This window comes from Falco peregrinus, chromosome 21, assembly GCF_023634155.1.
Source record: "Falco peregrinus isolate bFalPer1 chromosome 21, bFalPer1.pri, whole genome shotgun sequence".
NCBI lineage: Eukaryota > Metazoa > Chordata > Aves > Falconiformes > Falconidae > Falco > Falco peregrinus.
The window spans coordinates 457925-474395 of record NC_073742.1 but is presented as its reverse complement, the minus strand read 5'-3'; the positions used below and the strand labels follow the sequence as shown (position 1 = coordinate 474395).

The window sequence follows — 16471 nt, the reverse complement described above, 5'->3', positions numbered from 1 at the left end:
AGGCCTTGCGATGGCTTTAACGGGTGAAAGTACCTTGGGAGCCTGAACAGTAGTGGAATTACTTTGATGTGTCCTGGAGGAATTTTATTTTTTTTTTTTTTCCACACGTTGCTCTGTGCGAATGACATTTTAGCAGCCAGTTGTGGGTGGTGGAAATGTGCTTGGTGAGCTTCTCCCTGTAGAGGAATGAAGGCGGTGGGTTGATTAGCATTGATAACACGCAGCTGTGGCCTTGCCTCAGAGGCAGTGGGTTGATTGACATGGACGATGTGCAGGTGTAGCTGGTTCCCGCTAAGGGGTTAAATAGCCCTGTGGCTTGTGGGAGAGGGTGTCAGCTGGAGGAGGAGCAGTGTGGTCTGGCCTCTGGAGGAAGGTGCTACAGCACCGGCAGTAGAATATGGCCAACGCTAAAGCCTTGTTGCGGTCTGCTAGTTTGATAGCACTGCAAGGTGTCCCCAGCCAAGAGTTTGGGGTAGAAAGGAACGATTATCCTCTGCTCTAAATGTGATACTGTTTGGGGAAGAAACACGCCTCGCTCTGACAAGGGAACAATGGGCTCTGTAGATGCCACGGTATTTACTTGGACAGGCTCTCGTGTGGCACAGGTCTGCTCTCGCTGAACTCCAGGGGGAAGAGGCAATTTCCCCTGGCTCAACCCTACCCCACCGAGCCCTTCCCAGAGGCGGCTTTACTTCTTCAACAGCCTCTGAGCAGCGATAATCAAGGTGCCTTGCTTCCAGGTCTTTGCCTAGCAGACGGCGTCACCACAGTCCTTGCCTCGAAGTGAACAGGATGAAGGATCTGTACAAGGTGTCTGTGCGCACTCCCCCGGACAACGAGAAGAGCAACCCGATCAGAATTGAAGGAGACCCACAGGGGGTCCCACAGGCCAAGAAAGAGCTGCTGGAACTCGCTTCCCGTATGGTGAGTGGGTAGGACGTGATGTTTGGGAGACTGCAGAGTTTGGGCTCTCGTGTTCCCTTGTAACCTTCTGGTGCGAGTGTGTGCCCCTTGCCCACGGAGCACTTGGATCTCAGGACAAGTGCAAGTTCCTCTTCACAAATGTCTTCCCCTGTTCCCTCGGGTAGCCCTTCTCTGTCAACGCAGAGTGAATTTGGTCTGGAGAAAAGAGGGACAGTGCTGGCAAGTAAACCGTCGGGCAGCAAACCGCTAAGTCAAAGTAGATGGCTCTCCGACTGAACACTCAGTGTGCCCTCTGTTCCCGTCAGGAAAATGAACACGCTGCGGACCTAATCGTTGAGCAGAAATTCCACCGGACCATCACTGGGCAGAAGGCTGAGCGGGTCTGGGAAATCCGGGAGCAATTCCCAGAGGTAAGGCTTGGTAGGAGAGGAGGAATCCAGAGGGGTTATTTCCTACATGGGTAGTAGGCCTGTCGTCACAGAAGTCGTAACTTTAGTGGCTCTGTAGCGCAAGTGTCTGAGAAGATAGTTCTTTTAGCCAGAGGCCGCTAACACGGTTCCCCTTTTCTGAATGGGAAAAGGGCATGTGTAGGATCCCCCCAACCTTTGCATGTGTCTGACACAAGGGTTCTTGCTTTTGCTTGAGCTAACTATAAATGACCGCTCCTGCAGGTTATCATCAACTTCCCAGACCCTGCACACAAGAGTGACATCGTCCAACTCCGAGGTCCCAAAAACGAGGTGGAGAAGTGCACCGAGTACATGCAAAAGACGGTGGCAGACCTGGTAAGGAGGTCTTCTGCCTGCACTTCCCTCCTACGTGCCTGGATAACCCTGGGGCAAAGCAGAGCTCTACTGGCTTGGGTAGAGCTAAAACACCTCAAGAGGAGGGAGCTGTCGACGCTCTTTTGGCTGAATGGAGGCAGGGGGTAGTACCTGTTATGGGAAGGCTATAGGGGAACGTCCTTGCCTTTGTTTAGTCTTACAAGTCCCTCGTATAGAGAACTTCCTTGGGTCTAAGCCTCTTTTCAAAAGCTCGTTTATCCGAGTTCCTGAAGTCGGGCCTCCCTTGCCACGACAGTGTAATCTTCAGTTCTCCCTTCCTTTCTCCCTTAGGTTGAAAACAGCTTTTCTATTTCTGTCCCCATCTGCAAACAGTTCCACAAGAACATCGTAGGGAAAGGAGGTGCCAACATCAAGAAGGTGAGATATTGCTCCTAACTCAAGTGCTCGTGATGATCACTGCCTGCAGCAAAATCCCACTGGATGCTCTCTCCTGCCCATTGGTGGTGTCCAATATAGCCTGCGAGGGTTTTTCTTCTGACATGGGACGCTTCTGAGATGATTTTTTTTTTTTTTTTCCTTTGTGGCAGATCCGTAAAGAAAGCAACACCAAAATTGATCTCCCAGCAAAGAACAGCAACTCGGCGACAATTGTTATCACAGGCAAGAGGGCAAACTGTGAGGCTGCTCGCCACAGGATAACATCACTTTGGAAGGACCTACAGAAGATGTGCATGTGGCTCAGGAACCGATTGAAGCCATGCTCAAGGAACTGGTGAGCTGGAGTTACTAGTTCCAGTAAGAAACTGGGGGAAGAAGGGGCAACAGAGCAGAGGTGATGAGGTGTTTGTCACATCCATAGGATGTCTTGGCATGCTTAATCGAACTTGCAGGAGACAAATTGTGTGGCCAGGTGGATGACACCCCTTGGTTATGAAACTCATCCATAGCATCCTTGAAAAGTCAGCATTAATTTTTTTGGTGCGGAGAAGGAAGGATTCTCTTGGTTATAGCTGGAGAGGCATAGAAGTCAGTCTTTTCAGTGTTTCATGAGCACAATGCTCTCTTCTCAAAGCAGAGGAATGCTTGTGCTCTGCTTAAGAGCAGAAGTGCTTGTAGCTGACTGCTGGTGAGTCAGTGCCAATACTGGCAGTAGGCAGTTACTTAGGGCACGAGACAGAAGCGGTGGCCTGTCCTACCTGGCCCTTTATAATATATATATGTATATATGTGCGTACAATATTATATATATATAAAATTCTTTTTAGATCCACGGGATGGATTACGCAGTAATCAAGGCTGACCACCAATTCCACCGACACCTCATTGGCAAGTGTGAAGAGGAAGATGAAGCCCAAGGCTCACAGTATCGGTGGATCTCATTTGATGGTGCCTCCGTGTGGTGTGGCTAGTCAGCTGAATACCTGAATGCCGGATGGGATGGCGATGATTATAGTGGCGGAGATGAAATATGCTCGGCTGTCTACGTCTATTCCTACAGTGAATATGTGGTGGGCTCATACGACAAAGCCCAGGAATCCAATCGATAGTATAGCTCAGACTATTCCTATGTAGCCGAATGGTTCTTTTTTGCCTGCGTAATACGTTACAACATGTGAGATGATTCCAAAGCCGGGAAGGATTAAGATGTAAACTTCCTGGTGGCCAAAGAATCAGAACAGGTGCTGGTAGAGAATGGGGTCTCCCCCTCCAGCGGGGTCAAAGAATGTAGTGTTTAGGTTTCGGTCGGTCAGTAGTATGGTGATGCCGGCGGCCAGGACTGGAAGTGAGGGCAATAGGAGTACGGATCATACGAATAGGGGAGTTGGATATTGCGATAAGGCAGGGGGGGTTATGTTAATGGCTGTTGTGTTAAAGTTGATGGCCCCTAAGATGGAAGACACACCTGCGAGGTGTAGGGAGAAGATGGCTAGGTCTACTGAGGCGCCAGCATGGGCTAGGTTGCCTGCTAGGGGCGGGTATATGGTTCATCCTGTTCCGACTCCAGCTTCTACTGTGGAGGACGCTAGGAGCAGTAGGAAGGACGGAGGAAGTAGTTCAGAAACTGATGTTGTTTATGCGGGGGAATGCTATGTCTGGGGCTCCAATTATAAGGGGGACTAGTCAGTTTCCAAACCCTTCGATTATAATGGCTATAACTGTGAAGAAGATTCTTACGAAGGCATGGGCGGTGATGATGACATTGTAGATTTGGTCGTCTCCTAGGAGAGTTCCTGGTTGGCCAAGTTCTGCTCGAATAAGGAGGCTGAGGGCGGTACTCGGCTATGCCTGCCCATGCTCCGAAGAGTAGCTATAGGGTGCCGATGTCATTGTGGTTTGTTGAAAATAGTCATCGGTTGATGAAGGTCACGGGTCAGATGGCTGAGTGTTTAGGCGTTAGGCTGTAGTCCTTTTTACAGAGGTTGAATTCCTCTTCTTATCGACTCTGTGGTGAAGTTCATGTTGAGTTGCAAACTCATTGATGTACGCTGAGAGTGTGCCGGAGTCTGGTAGACAGAAGCTTGTTGGTTTGAGCGTCTAGCTGTTAATTAGAAGTTTATGGGATCGAGGCCCGTCTGTCTAGGCTTATCGTGGAGGCCCTAGCTGAATTAGAGTATCTGCGTTGCATTTAGATGGTGCAGGTTTAGTGTCCTGCGGGCCTTAGTGGTGTGGGCAGAAACTAAGAGGATTTAACTCTTAGTTAAGGCTTTGAAGGCCTTCGGTTTGGTAGGCAGGGGATCCTAAGTTTCTTAGGTAACGGTCAGGATTGCGGGAGAAGGGGGGAGAAGGAGGACTGACAGAGAAATTAAGGTAGCAATTGGTGTGCCTGTGGATTTGTTACTGTATCATTGTTTTATGAAGCTTGTAGTGTTTGGTGGGAGTGTGATTGTGGAGCAATATGCAAGGCGTAGGTAGAAAAATAAACCTAGTAGGGAGAGTATTGAAATAATTATGGCTGCGGTTGATATCTCTTGCTTAGTTAGTTCCTGGATAATGAGTCATTTTGGTAAAAAGCCAGTGAGTGGGGGCAGGCCGGCTAGGGATAGTAGTGCTAGCATCAAGGATGCGTTTAGTGATGGTATTTTTGTTCAGGAGGTTATTATTGTGGATAGTTTTGAGGAGTTGGTTGTGTTGAGGGCTAAGAAAATGGAGGCGGTTCTTAAGGAGTATAGGTAGAAGGTTATTAATGTTAGCTTGGGGTTGTATATGAGGATGATGGTTATTCAGCCTAGGTGGGCGATCGATGAGAAAGCTAGGACTTTTCGGATTTGTGTTTGGTTGAGTCCTGTTCGCCCTCCGATGGCTGCGGATGCAATGGCCACGGTTGTCAGTAGGAGTGGGTTCAGTGAGGGGGCAGTTAAGAAAAGAAGAGTGAGTGGGGGGAGTTTTATTCATGTAGAGACGAGTAGGGCAGTGGTTATAGGTGAGCCTCGTATGACCTCTGGACATCAGAAGTGAAAGGGTACTAGGCCTAGTTTTATTGCGACTGCTGTAGTTAGTAGTAGGGAGGCTGTTGGGTGGCTTAGTCGCGGAATGTCTCATTGTCCGGTGAACTGTGCGTTGATTGTGCTTGAGAAGAGGATTAATGCGGAGGCGGTTGCTTGGACGAGAAAGTATTTGATCGCAGCTTCCATAGCTCGAGGGTGGTGTGATTTTGAAAGGAAGGGGATAATGGCAAGGGTGTTGATTTCTAGTCCAGGCCAGGCTAGCAGTCAGTGGTTGCTTGAAATTGTGATGGTTGTTCCTAGTAGAAGGCTTAAGGAGAACGTTAGTTTTGTGACGGGGCTCATTTAGTAGAGGAAGAGGTTAAACCATCATTTTCGGGGTATGGGCCCGATAGCTTTTGTTTAGCTGACCCTACTGGGAAGTAATATAAGGGGAGTATGGAGCGCTTTGATCTCTTCTGTGCAGGTTCAATTCCTGTCTTCCTAAGGTTTTCAACGGAGACAATGGGATTCGGACATAGAGACGGTCTCCGGTTCACCTCAAACAGGAGAACTGAATGCAGTTGTTCGTGTTTTCCGAGAATGGAATGTACCGCTCCACCTTGTTACTGATTCTGATTATGTTGCAGGTATTGTTCCACGAGCTGAAGCTTCTGTGCTGCGGAGTGTTTCGCATTCACAACCCTTTACCCTGTTACAGGAACTTATTTTCCTTTTGGACTCTCGATCTGCGCCTTATTTTGTTATGCATATTAGGTCTCATACCTCGCTACCTGGTTTTCTTGCAGAAGGCAATCGACGAGCTGACCTATTGCCGTGACCAGTTCAAGTACTGCCAGACCGTATTGCACAAGCTAAGCGAAGTCACTCTTTTTTTCCATCGAAACGCTGGAGCTCTTAAGCGACAGTTTGGCCTTGCTGCTCAACAAGCATCAAGTATTATTGCTGTCTGTCCCGATTGTCAAAAACATTCTTTCCCATCAGTTGCTGCAGGAGTTAATCCTAGAGGATTACAAAGCCTACCGTTATGGCAAACAGATGTCACGCATGATTCTGAATTTGGTAGCCTTAAATATATCCACTCTTCCATTGATACATTTTCAGGTGCCTTGGTTGCCTCGTGTCACACAGGAGAAAAGGCACGAGCTGTTCGTAGACATTTAATGCGTGCTTTTGCTGCTTTAGGTATCCCCTTAAGCTGGACCGTTATCGGTCTTTATCTTTACGTTTCAACAACTGTAAAAACCTCTTTTGCCCTATGGGGTAGAACTCATATTACCGGCATTGCTCATTCCCCCACCGGTCGATCTCTCATTGAAGGGTCTCGTCGGTCTCTGAAACGTTTATGACAACAACAAAAAGGGGGAATGGGCATGGCTATTCCCGAGGAACGGTTACAGAAAGCGTTGTATGTTTTTAATTTTTTGAATTGTTCTTGAATAGATAACGACCCACCGATAGGTCGACGTTTCACTGCAGCTACCTCCGTCGAGGCACGGGTTAAAGGCCCGGTATCGGTCCGAGATGCAGAAACAGGTAAAATTATGGGACCATATCCTCTTGTTACACGGGGAAAAGGTTATGCTTGTGTCTCTACAGAAAAAGGACCTAGATGGATCCCAGCGAAGAATGTCAGACCTTTCCGTGAACCTTTACCACAGGCAGCTGATACCGACACCGACGCTACAGAATGAAATAAAAACTGTGTGAGGATTACTGTTTTGCATTAATGTTAGCTACCCAAAATCAGGACATAGGATATAGATTTCGCTTTTTACAGCGCCTAGAACGAGCACTATCACCCTGGATCAAGCCACTGAACAGAGGTAATACTCTCGGACCAAGCGGGGGAACGGGACGACTCATTGTCCATGGAACGATGATTCCATTGACACTGATAAGGGGAAGGGAGGATTCATAATGAGAGAACAACTAGGTATTATGAAGGAGAACAGGAGCTGGGGGAAGAAGGGGCAACAGAGCAGAGGTGATGAGGTGTTTGTCACATCCATAGGATGTCTTGGCATGCTTAATCGAACTTGCAGGAGACAAATTGTGTGGCCAGGTGGATGACACCCCTTGGTTATGAAACTCATCCATAGCATCCTTGAAAAGTCAGCATTAATTTTTTTGGTGCGGAGAAGGAAGGATTCTCTTGGTTATAGCTGGAGAGGCATAGAAGTCAGTCTTTTCAATGTTTCATGAGCACAATGCTCTCTTCTCAAAGCAGAGGAATGCTTGTGCTCTGCTGAAGAGCAGAAGTGCTTGTAGCTGACCGCTGGTGAGTCAGTGCCAATACTGGCAGTAGGCAGTTACTTAGGGCACGAGACAGAAGCGGTGGCCTGTCCTACCTGGCCCTATATATTCTAATATAAAATAATGTACATACATACATATATAGATAGATATAAAAAATATAATTCTTTTTAGATCCACGGGACGGATTACGCAATAATCAAGGCTGACCACCAATTCCACCGACACCTCATTGGCAAGAAAGCAGCTAAACGGTAAGTGGAGTGCCTTTCTAGTCCTTCCCATGCTCACACTCTTCGTGTTTAGTAGATGGTATCAGGGGCTCTGTAGCTCACCCAGTGTGCTGTCTCCATCACATTTCCTCTGCTTTTCTGGAGTGGTGGTGGTACAAGGAGAGAAATGGGCCGTGAGGCCTTGCGATGGCTTTAACGGGTGAAAGTACCTTGGGAGCCTGAACAGTAGTGGAATTACTTTGATGTGTCCTGGAGGAATTTTATTTTTTTTTTTTTTCCACACGTTGCTCTGTGCGAATGACATTTTAGCAGCCAGTTGTGGGTGGTGGAAATGTGCTTTGTGAGCTTCTCCCTGTAGAGGAATGAAGGCGGTGGGTTGATTAGCATTGATAACACGCAGCTGTGGCCTTGCCTCAGAGGCAGTGGGTTGATTGACATGGACGACGTGCAGGTGTAGCTGGTTCCCGCTAAGGGGTTAAATAGCCCTGTGGCTTGTGGGAGAGGGTGTCAGCTGGAGGAGGAGCAGTGTGGTCTGGCCTCTGGAGGAAGGTGCTACAGCACCGGCAGTAGAATATGGCCAACGCTAAAGCCTTGTTGCGGTCTGCTAGTTTGATAGCACTGCAACGTGTCCCCAGCCAAGAGTTTGGGGTAGAAAGGAACGATTATCCTCTGCTCTAAATGTGATACTGTTTGGGGAAGAAACACGCCTCGCTCTGACAAGGGAACAATGGGCTCTGTAGATGCCACGGTATTTACTTGGACAGGCTCTCGTGTGGCACAGGTCTGCTCTCGCTGAACTCCAGGGGGAAGAGGCAATTTCCCCTGGCTCAACCCTACCCCACCGAGCTCTTCCCAGAGGCGGCTTTACTTCTTCAACAGCCTCTGAGCAGCGATAATCAAGGTGCCTTGCTTCCAGGTCTTTGCCTAGCAGACGGCGTCACCACAGTCCTTGCCTCGAAGTTAACAGGATGGAGGATCTGTACAAGGTGTCTGTGCGCATTCCCCCGGACAACGAGAAGAGCAACCCGATCAGAATTGAAGGAGACCCACAGGGGGTCCCACAGGCCAAGAAAGAGCTGCTGGAACTCGCTTCCCGTAGGGTGAGTGGGTAGGACGTGATGTTTGGGAGACTGCAGGGTTTGGGCTCTCGTGTTCCCTTGTAACCTTCTGGTGCGAGTGTGTGCCCCTTGCCCACGGAGCACTTGGATCTCAGGACAAGTGCAAGTTCCTCTTCACAAATGTCTTCCCCTGTTCCCTCGGGTAGCCCTTCTCTGTCAACGCAGAGTGAATTTGGTCTGGAGAAAAGAGGGACAGTGCTGGCAAGTAAACCGTCGGGCAGCAAACCGCTAAGTCAAAGTAGATGGCTCTCCGGCTGAACACTCAGTGTGCCCTCTGTTCCCGTCAGGAAAATCAACACGCTGCGGACCTAATCGTTGAGCAGAAATTCCACCGGACCATCACTGGGCAGAAGGCTGAGCGGGTCTGGGAAATCCGGGAGCAATTCCCAGAGGTAGGGCTTTGTAGGAGAGGAGGAATCCAGAGGGGTTATTTCCTACGTGGGTAGTAGGCCTGTCGTCACAGAAGTCGTAACTTTAGTGGCTCTGTAGCGCAAGTGTCTGAGAAGATAGTTCTTTTAGCCAGAGGCCGCTAACACGGTTCCCCTTTTCTGAATGGGAAAAGGGCATGTGTAGGATCCCCCCAACCTTTGCATGTGTCTGACACAAGGGTTCTTGCTTTTGCTTGAGCTAACTATAAATGACCGCTCCTGCAGGTTATCATCAACTTCCCAGACCCTGCACACAAGAGTGACATCGTCCAACTCCGAGGTCCCAAAAACGAGGTGGAGAAGTGCACCGAGTACATGCAAAAGAGGGTGGCAGACCTGGTAAGGAGGTCTTCTGCCTGCACTTCCCTCCTACGTGCCTGGATAACCCTGGGGCAAAGCAGAGCTCTACTGGCTTGGGTAGAGCTAAAACACCTCAAGAGGAGGGAGCTGTCGGCGCTGTTTTGGCTGAATGGAGGCAGGGGGTAGTACCTGTTATGGGAAGGCTATAGGGGAACGTCCTTGCCTTTGTTTAGTCTTACAAGTCCCTCGTATAGAGAACTTCCTTGGGTCTAAGCCTCTTTTCAAAAGCTCGTTTATCCGAGTTCCTGAAGTCGGGCCTCCCTTGCCACGACAGTGTAATCTTCAGTTCTCCCTTCCTTTCTCCCTTAGGTTGAAAACAGCTTTTCTATTTCTGTCCCCATCTGCAAACAGTTCCACAAGAACATCGTAGGGAAAGGAGGTGCCAACATCAAGAAGGTGAGATATTGCTCCTAACTCAAGTGCTCGTGATGATCACTGCCTGCAGCAAAATCCCACTGGATGCTCTCTCCTGCCCATTGGTGGTGTCCAATATAGCCTGCGAGGGTTTTTCTTCTGACATGGGACGCTTCTGAGATGATTTTTTTTTTTTTTTCCCTTTGTGGCAGATCCGTAAAGAAAGCAACACCAAAATTGATCTCCCAGCAAAGAACAGCAACTCGGAGACAATTGTTATCACAGGCAAGAGGGCAAACTGTGAGGCTGCTCGCCACAGGATAACATCACTTTGGAAGGACCTACAGAAGATGTGCATGTGGCTCAGGAACCGATTGAAGCCATGCTCAAGGAACTGGTGAGCTGGAGTTACTAGTTCCAGTAAGAAACTGGGGGAAGAAGGGGCAACAGAGCAGAGGTGATGAGGTGTTTGTCACATCCATAGGATGTCTTGGCATGCTTAATCGAACTTGCAGGAGACAAATTGTGTGGCCAGGTGGATGACGCCCCTTGGTTATGAAACTCATCCACAACATCCTTGAAAAGTCAGCATTAATTTTTTTGGTGCGGAGAAGGAAGGATTCTCTTGGTTATAGCTGGAGAGGCATAGAAGTCAGTCTTTTCAATGTTTCATGAGCACAATGCTCTCTTCTCAAAGCAGAGGAATGCTTGTGCTCTGCTGAAGAGCAGAAGTGCTTGTAGCTGACCGCTGGTGAGTCAGTGCCAATACTGGCAGTAGGCAGTTACTTAGGGCACGAGACAGAAGCGGTGGCCTGTCCTACCTGGCCCTATATATTCTAATATAAAATAATGTACATACATACATATATAGATAGATATAAAAAATATAATTCTTTTTAGATCCACGGGACGGATTACGCAATAATCAAGGCTGACCACCAATTCCACCGACACCTCATTGGCAAGAAAGCAGCTAAACGGTAAGTGGAGTGCCTTTCTAGTCCTTCCCATGCTCACACTCTTCGTGTTTAGGAGATGGTATCAGGGGCTCTGTAGCTCACCCAGTGTGCTGTCTCCATCACATTTCCTCTGCTTTTCTGGAGTGGTGGTGGTACAAGGAGAGAAATGGGCCGTGAGGCCTTGCGATGGCTTTAACGGGTGAAAGTACCTTGGGAGCCTGAACAGTAGTGGAATTACTTTGATGTGTCCTGGAGGAATTTTTTTTTTTTTTTTTTTCCACACGTTGCTCTGTGCGAATGACATTTTAGCAGCCAGTTGTGGGTGGTGGAAATGTGCTTGGTGAGCTTCTCCCTGTAGAGGAATGAAGGCGGTGGGTTGATTAGCATTGATAACATGCAGCTGTGGCCTTGCCTCAGAGGCAGTGGGTTGATTGACATGGACGACGTGCAGGTGTAGCTGGTTCCCGCTAAGGGGTTAAATAGCCCTGTGGCTTGTGGGAGAGGGTGTCAGCTGGAGGAGGAGCAGTGTGGTCTGGCCTCTGGAAGAAGGTGCTACAGCACCGGCAGTAGAATATGGCCAACGCTAAAGCCTTGTTGCGGTCTGCTAGTTTGATAGCACTGCAAGGTGTCCCCAGCCAAGAGTTTGGGGTAGAAAGGAACGATTATCCTCTGCTCTAAATGTGATACTGTTTGGGGAAGAAACACGCCTCGCTCTGACAAGGGAACAATGGGCTCTGTAGATGCCACGGTATTTACTTGGACAGGCTCTCGTGTGGCACAGGTCTGCTCTCGCTGAACTCCAGGGGGAAGAGGCAATTTCCCCTGGCTCAACCCTACCCCACTGAGCCCTTCACAGAGGCGGCTTTACTTCTTCAACAGCCTCTGAGCAGTGATAATCAAGGTGCCTTGCTTCCAGGTCTTTGCCTAGCAGACGGCGTCACCACAGTCCTTGCCTCGAAGTGAACAGGATGAAGGATCTGTACAAGGTGTCTGTGCGCATTCCCCCGGACAACGAGAAGAGCAACCCGATCAGAATTGAAGGAGACCCACAGGGGGTCCCACAGGCCAAGAAAGAGCTGCTGGAACTCGCTTCCCGTAGGGTGAGTGGGTAGGACGTGATGTTTGGGAGACTGCAGGGTTTGGGCTCTCGTGTTCCCTTGTAACCTTCTGGTGCGAGTGTGTGCCCCTTGCCCACGGAGCACTTGGATCTCAGGACAAGTGCAAGTTCCTCTTCACAAATGTCTTCCCCTGTTCCCTCGGGTAGCCCTTCTCTGTCAACGCAGAGTGAATTTGGTCTGGAGAAAAGAGGGACAGTGCTGGCAAGTAAACCGTCGGGCAGCAAACCGCTAAGTCAAAGTAGATGGCTCTCCGGCTGAACACTCAGTGTGCCCTCTGTTCCCGTCAGGAAAATGAACACGCTGCGGACCTAATCGTTGAGCAGAAATTCCACCGGACCATCACTGGGCAGAAGGCTGAGCGGGTCTGGGAAATCCGGGAGCAATTCCCAGAGGTAGGGCTTTGTAGGAGAGGAGGAATCCAGAGGGGTTATTTCCTACATGGGTAGTAGGCCTGTCGTCACAGAAGTCGTAACTTTAGTGGCTCTGTAGCGCAAGTGTCTGAGAAGATAGTTCTTTTAGCCAGAGGCCGCTAACACGGTTCCCCTTTTCTGAATGGGAAAAGGGCATGTGTAGGATCCCCCCAACCTTTGCATGTGTCTGACACAAGGGTTCTTGCTTTTGCTTGAGCTAACTATAAATGACCGCTCCTGCAGGTTATCATCAACTTCCCAGACCCTGCACACAAGAGTGACATCGTCCAACTCCGAGGTCCCAAAAACGAGGTGGAGAAGTGCACCGAGTACATGCAAAAGACGGTGGCAGACCTGGTAAGGAGGTCTTCTGCCTGCACTTCCCTCCTACGTGCCTGGATAACCCTGGGGCAAAGCAGAGCTCTACTGGCTTGGGTAGAGCTAAAACACCTCAAGAGGAGGGAGCTGTCGACGCTGTTTTGGCTGAATGGAGGCAGGGGGTAGTACCTGTTATGGGAAGGCTATAGGGGAACGTCCTTGCCTTTGTTTAGTCTTACAAGTCCCTCGTATAGAGAACTTCCTTGGGTCTAAGCCTCTTTTCAAAAGCTCGTTTATCAGAGTTCCTGAAGTCGGGCCTCCCTTGCCACGACAGTGTAATCTTCAGTTCTCCCTTCCTGCCTCCCTTAGGTTGAAAACAGCTTTTCTATTTCTGTCCCCATCTGCAAACAGTTCCACAAGAACATCGTAGGGAAAGGAGGTGCCAACATCAAGAAGGTGAGATATTGCTCCTAACTCAAGTGCTCGTGATGATCACTGCCTGCAGCAAAATCCCACTGGATGCTCTCTCCTGCCCATTGGTGGTGTCCAATATAGCCTGCGAGGGTTTTTCTTCTGACATGGGACGCTTCTGAGATGATTTTTTTTTTTTTTCCCTTTGTGGCAGATCCGTAAAGAAAGCAACACCAAAATTGATCTCCCAGCAAAGAACAGCAACTCGGAGACAATTGTTATCACAGGCAAGAGGGCAAACTGTGAGGCTGCTCGCCACAGGATAACATCACTTTGGAAGGACCTGCAGAAGATGTGCATGTGGCTCAGGAACCGATTGAAGCCATGCTCAAGGAACTGGTGAGCTGGAGTTACTAGTTCCAGTAAGAAACTGGGGGAAGAAGGGGCAACAGAGCAGAGGTGATGAGGTGTTTGTCACATCCATAGGATGTCTTGGCATGCTTAATCGAACTTGCAGGAGACAAATTGTGTGGCCAGGTGGATGACGCCCCTTGGTTATGAACCTCATCCATAGCATCCTTGAAAAGTCAGCATTAATTTTTTTGGTGCGGAGAAGGAAGGATTCTCTTGGTTATAGCTGGAGAGGCATAGAAGTCAGTCTTTTCAATGTTTCATGAGCACAATGCTCTCTTCTCAAAGCAGAGGAATGCTTGTGCTCTGCTGAAGAGCAGAAGTGCTTGTAGCTGACCGCTGGTGAGTCAGTGCCAATACTGGCAGTAGGCAGTTACTTAGGGCACGAGACAGAAGCGGTGGCCTGTCCTACCTGGCCCTATATATTCTAATATAAAATAATGTACATACATACATATATAGATAGATATAAAAAATATAATTCTTTTTAGATCCACGGGACGGATTACGCAATAATCAAGGCTGACCACCAATTCCACCGACACCTCATTGGCAAGAAAGCAGCTAAACGGTAAGTGGAGTGCCTTTCTAGTCCTTCCCATGCTCACACTCTTCGTGTTTAGGAGATGGTATCAGGGGCTCTGTAGCTCACCCAGTGTGCTGTCTCCATCACATTTCCTCTGCTTTTCTGGAGTGGTGGTGGTACAAGGAGAGAAATGGGCCGTGAGGCCTTGCGATGGCTTTAACGGGTGAAAGTACCTTGGGAGCCTGAACAGTAGTGGAATTACTTTGATGTGTCCTGGAGGAATTTTTTTTTTTTTTTTTTTCTCCAGACGTTGCTCTGTGCGAATGACATTTTAGCAGCCAGTTGTGGGTGGTGGAAATGTGCTTGGTGAGCTTCTCCCTGTAGAGGAATGAAGGCGGTGGGTTGATTAGCATTGATAACATGCAGCTGTGGCCTTGCCTCAGAGGCAGTGGGTTGATTGACATGGACGACGTGCAGGTGTAGCTGGTTCCCGCTAAGGGGTTAAATAGCCCTGTGGCTTGTGGGAGAGGGTGTCAGCTGGAGGAGGAGCAGTGTGGTCTGGCCTCTGGAGGAAGGTGCTACAGCACCGGCAGTAGAATATGGCCAACGCTAAAGCCTTGTTGCGGTCTGCTAGTTTGATAGCACTGCAACGTGTCCCCAGCCAAGAGTTTGGGGTAGAAAGGAACGATTATCCTCTGCTCTAAATGTGATACTGTTTGGGGAAGAAACACGCCTCGCTCTGACAAGGGAACAATGGGCTCTGTAGATGCCACGGTATTTACTTGGACAGGCTCTCGTGTGGCACAGGTCTGCTCTCGCTGAACTCCAGGGGGAAGAGGCAATTTCCCCTGGCTCAACCCTACCCCACTGAGCCCTTCCCAGAGGCGGCTTTACTTCTTCAACAGCCTCTGAGCAGTGATAATCAAGGTGCCTTGCTTCCAGGTCTTTGCCTAGCAGACAGCGTCACCACAGTCCTTGCCTCGAAGTGAACAGGATGAAGGATCTGTACAAGGTGTCTGTGCGCATTCCCCCGGACAACGAGAAGAGCAACCCGATCAGAATTGAAGGAGACCCACAGGGGGTCCCACAGGCCAAGAAAGAGCTGCTGGAACTCGCTTCCCGTAGGGTGAGTGGGTAGGACGTGATGTTTGGGAGACTGCAGGGTTTGGGCTCTCGTGTTCCCTTGTAACCTTCTGGTGCGAGTGTGTGCCCCTTGCCCACGGAGCACTTGGATCTCATGACAAGTGCAAGTTCCTCTTCACAAATGTCTTCCCCTGTTCCCTCGGGTAGCCCTTCTCTGTCAACGCAGAGTGAATTTGGTCTGGAGAAAAGAGGGACAGTGCTGGCAAGTAAACCGTCGGGCAGCAAACCGCTAAGTCAAAGTAGATGGCTCTCCGGCTGAACACTCAGTGTGCCCTCTGTTCCCGTCAGGAAAATGAACACGCTGCGGACCTAATCGTTGAGCAGAAATTCCACCGGACCATCACTGGGCAGAAGGCTGAGCGGGTCTGGGAAATCCGGGAGCAATTCCCAGAGGTAAGGCTTTGTAGGAGAGGAGGAATCCAGAGGGGTTCTTTCCTACATGGGTAGTAGGCCTGTCGTCACAGAAGTCGTAACTTTAGTGGCTCTGTAGCGCAAGTGTCTGAGAAGATAGTTCTTTTAGCCAGAGGCCGCTAACACGGTTCCCCTTTTCTGAATGGGAAAAGGGCATGTGTAGGATCCCCCCAACCTTTGCATGTGTCTGACACAAGGGTTCTTGCTTTTGCTTGAGCTAACTATAAATGACCGCTCCTGCAGGTTATCATCAACTTCCCAGACCCTGCACACAAGAGTGACATCGTCCAACTCCGAGGTCCCAAAAACGAGGTGGAGAAGTGCACCGAGTACATGCAAAAGACAGTGGCAGACCTGGTAAGGAGGTCTTCTGCCTGCACTTCCCTCCTACGTGCCTGGATAACCCTGGGGCAAAGCAGAGCTCTACTGGCTTGGGTAGAGCTAAAACACCTCAAGAGGAGGGAGCTGTCGACGCTGTTTTGGCTGAATGGAGGCAGGGGGTAGTACCTGTTATGGGAAGGCTATAGGGGAACGTCCTTGCCTTTGTTTAGTCTTACAAGTCCCTCGTATAGAGAACTTCCTTGGGTCTAAGCCTCTTTTCAAAAGCTCGTTTATCAGAGTTCCTGAAGTCGGGCCTCCCTTGCCACGACAGTGTAATCTTCAGTTCTCCCTTCCTGCCTCCCTTAGGTTGAAAACAGCTTTTCTATTTCTGTCCCCATCTGCAAACAGTTCCACAAGAACATCGTAGGGAAAGGAGGTGCCAACATCAAGAAGGTGAGATATTGCTCCTAACTCAAGTGCTCGTGATGATCACTGCCTGCAGCAAAATCCCACTGGATGCTCTCTCCTGCCCATTGGTGGTG

General features: G+C 49.4%; 1 pseudogene; it reads right to left on the bottom strand.

The window, feature by feature from the left end:
• Positions 1-4575: 4575 nt before the first annotated feature.
• Positions 4576-5497, bottom strand: LOC129782964 (NADH-ubiquinone oxidoreductase chain 2-like; annotated as a pseudogene).
• Between the last annotated feature and the right edge of the window lie 10974 nt (positions 5498-16471).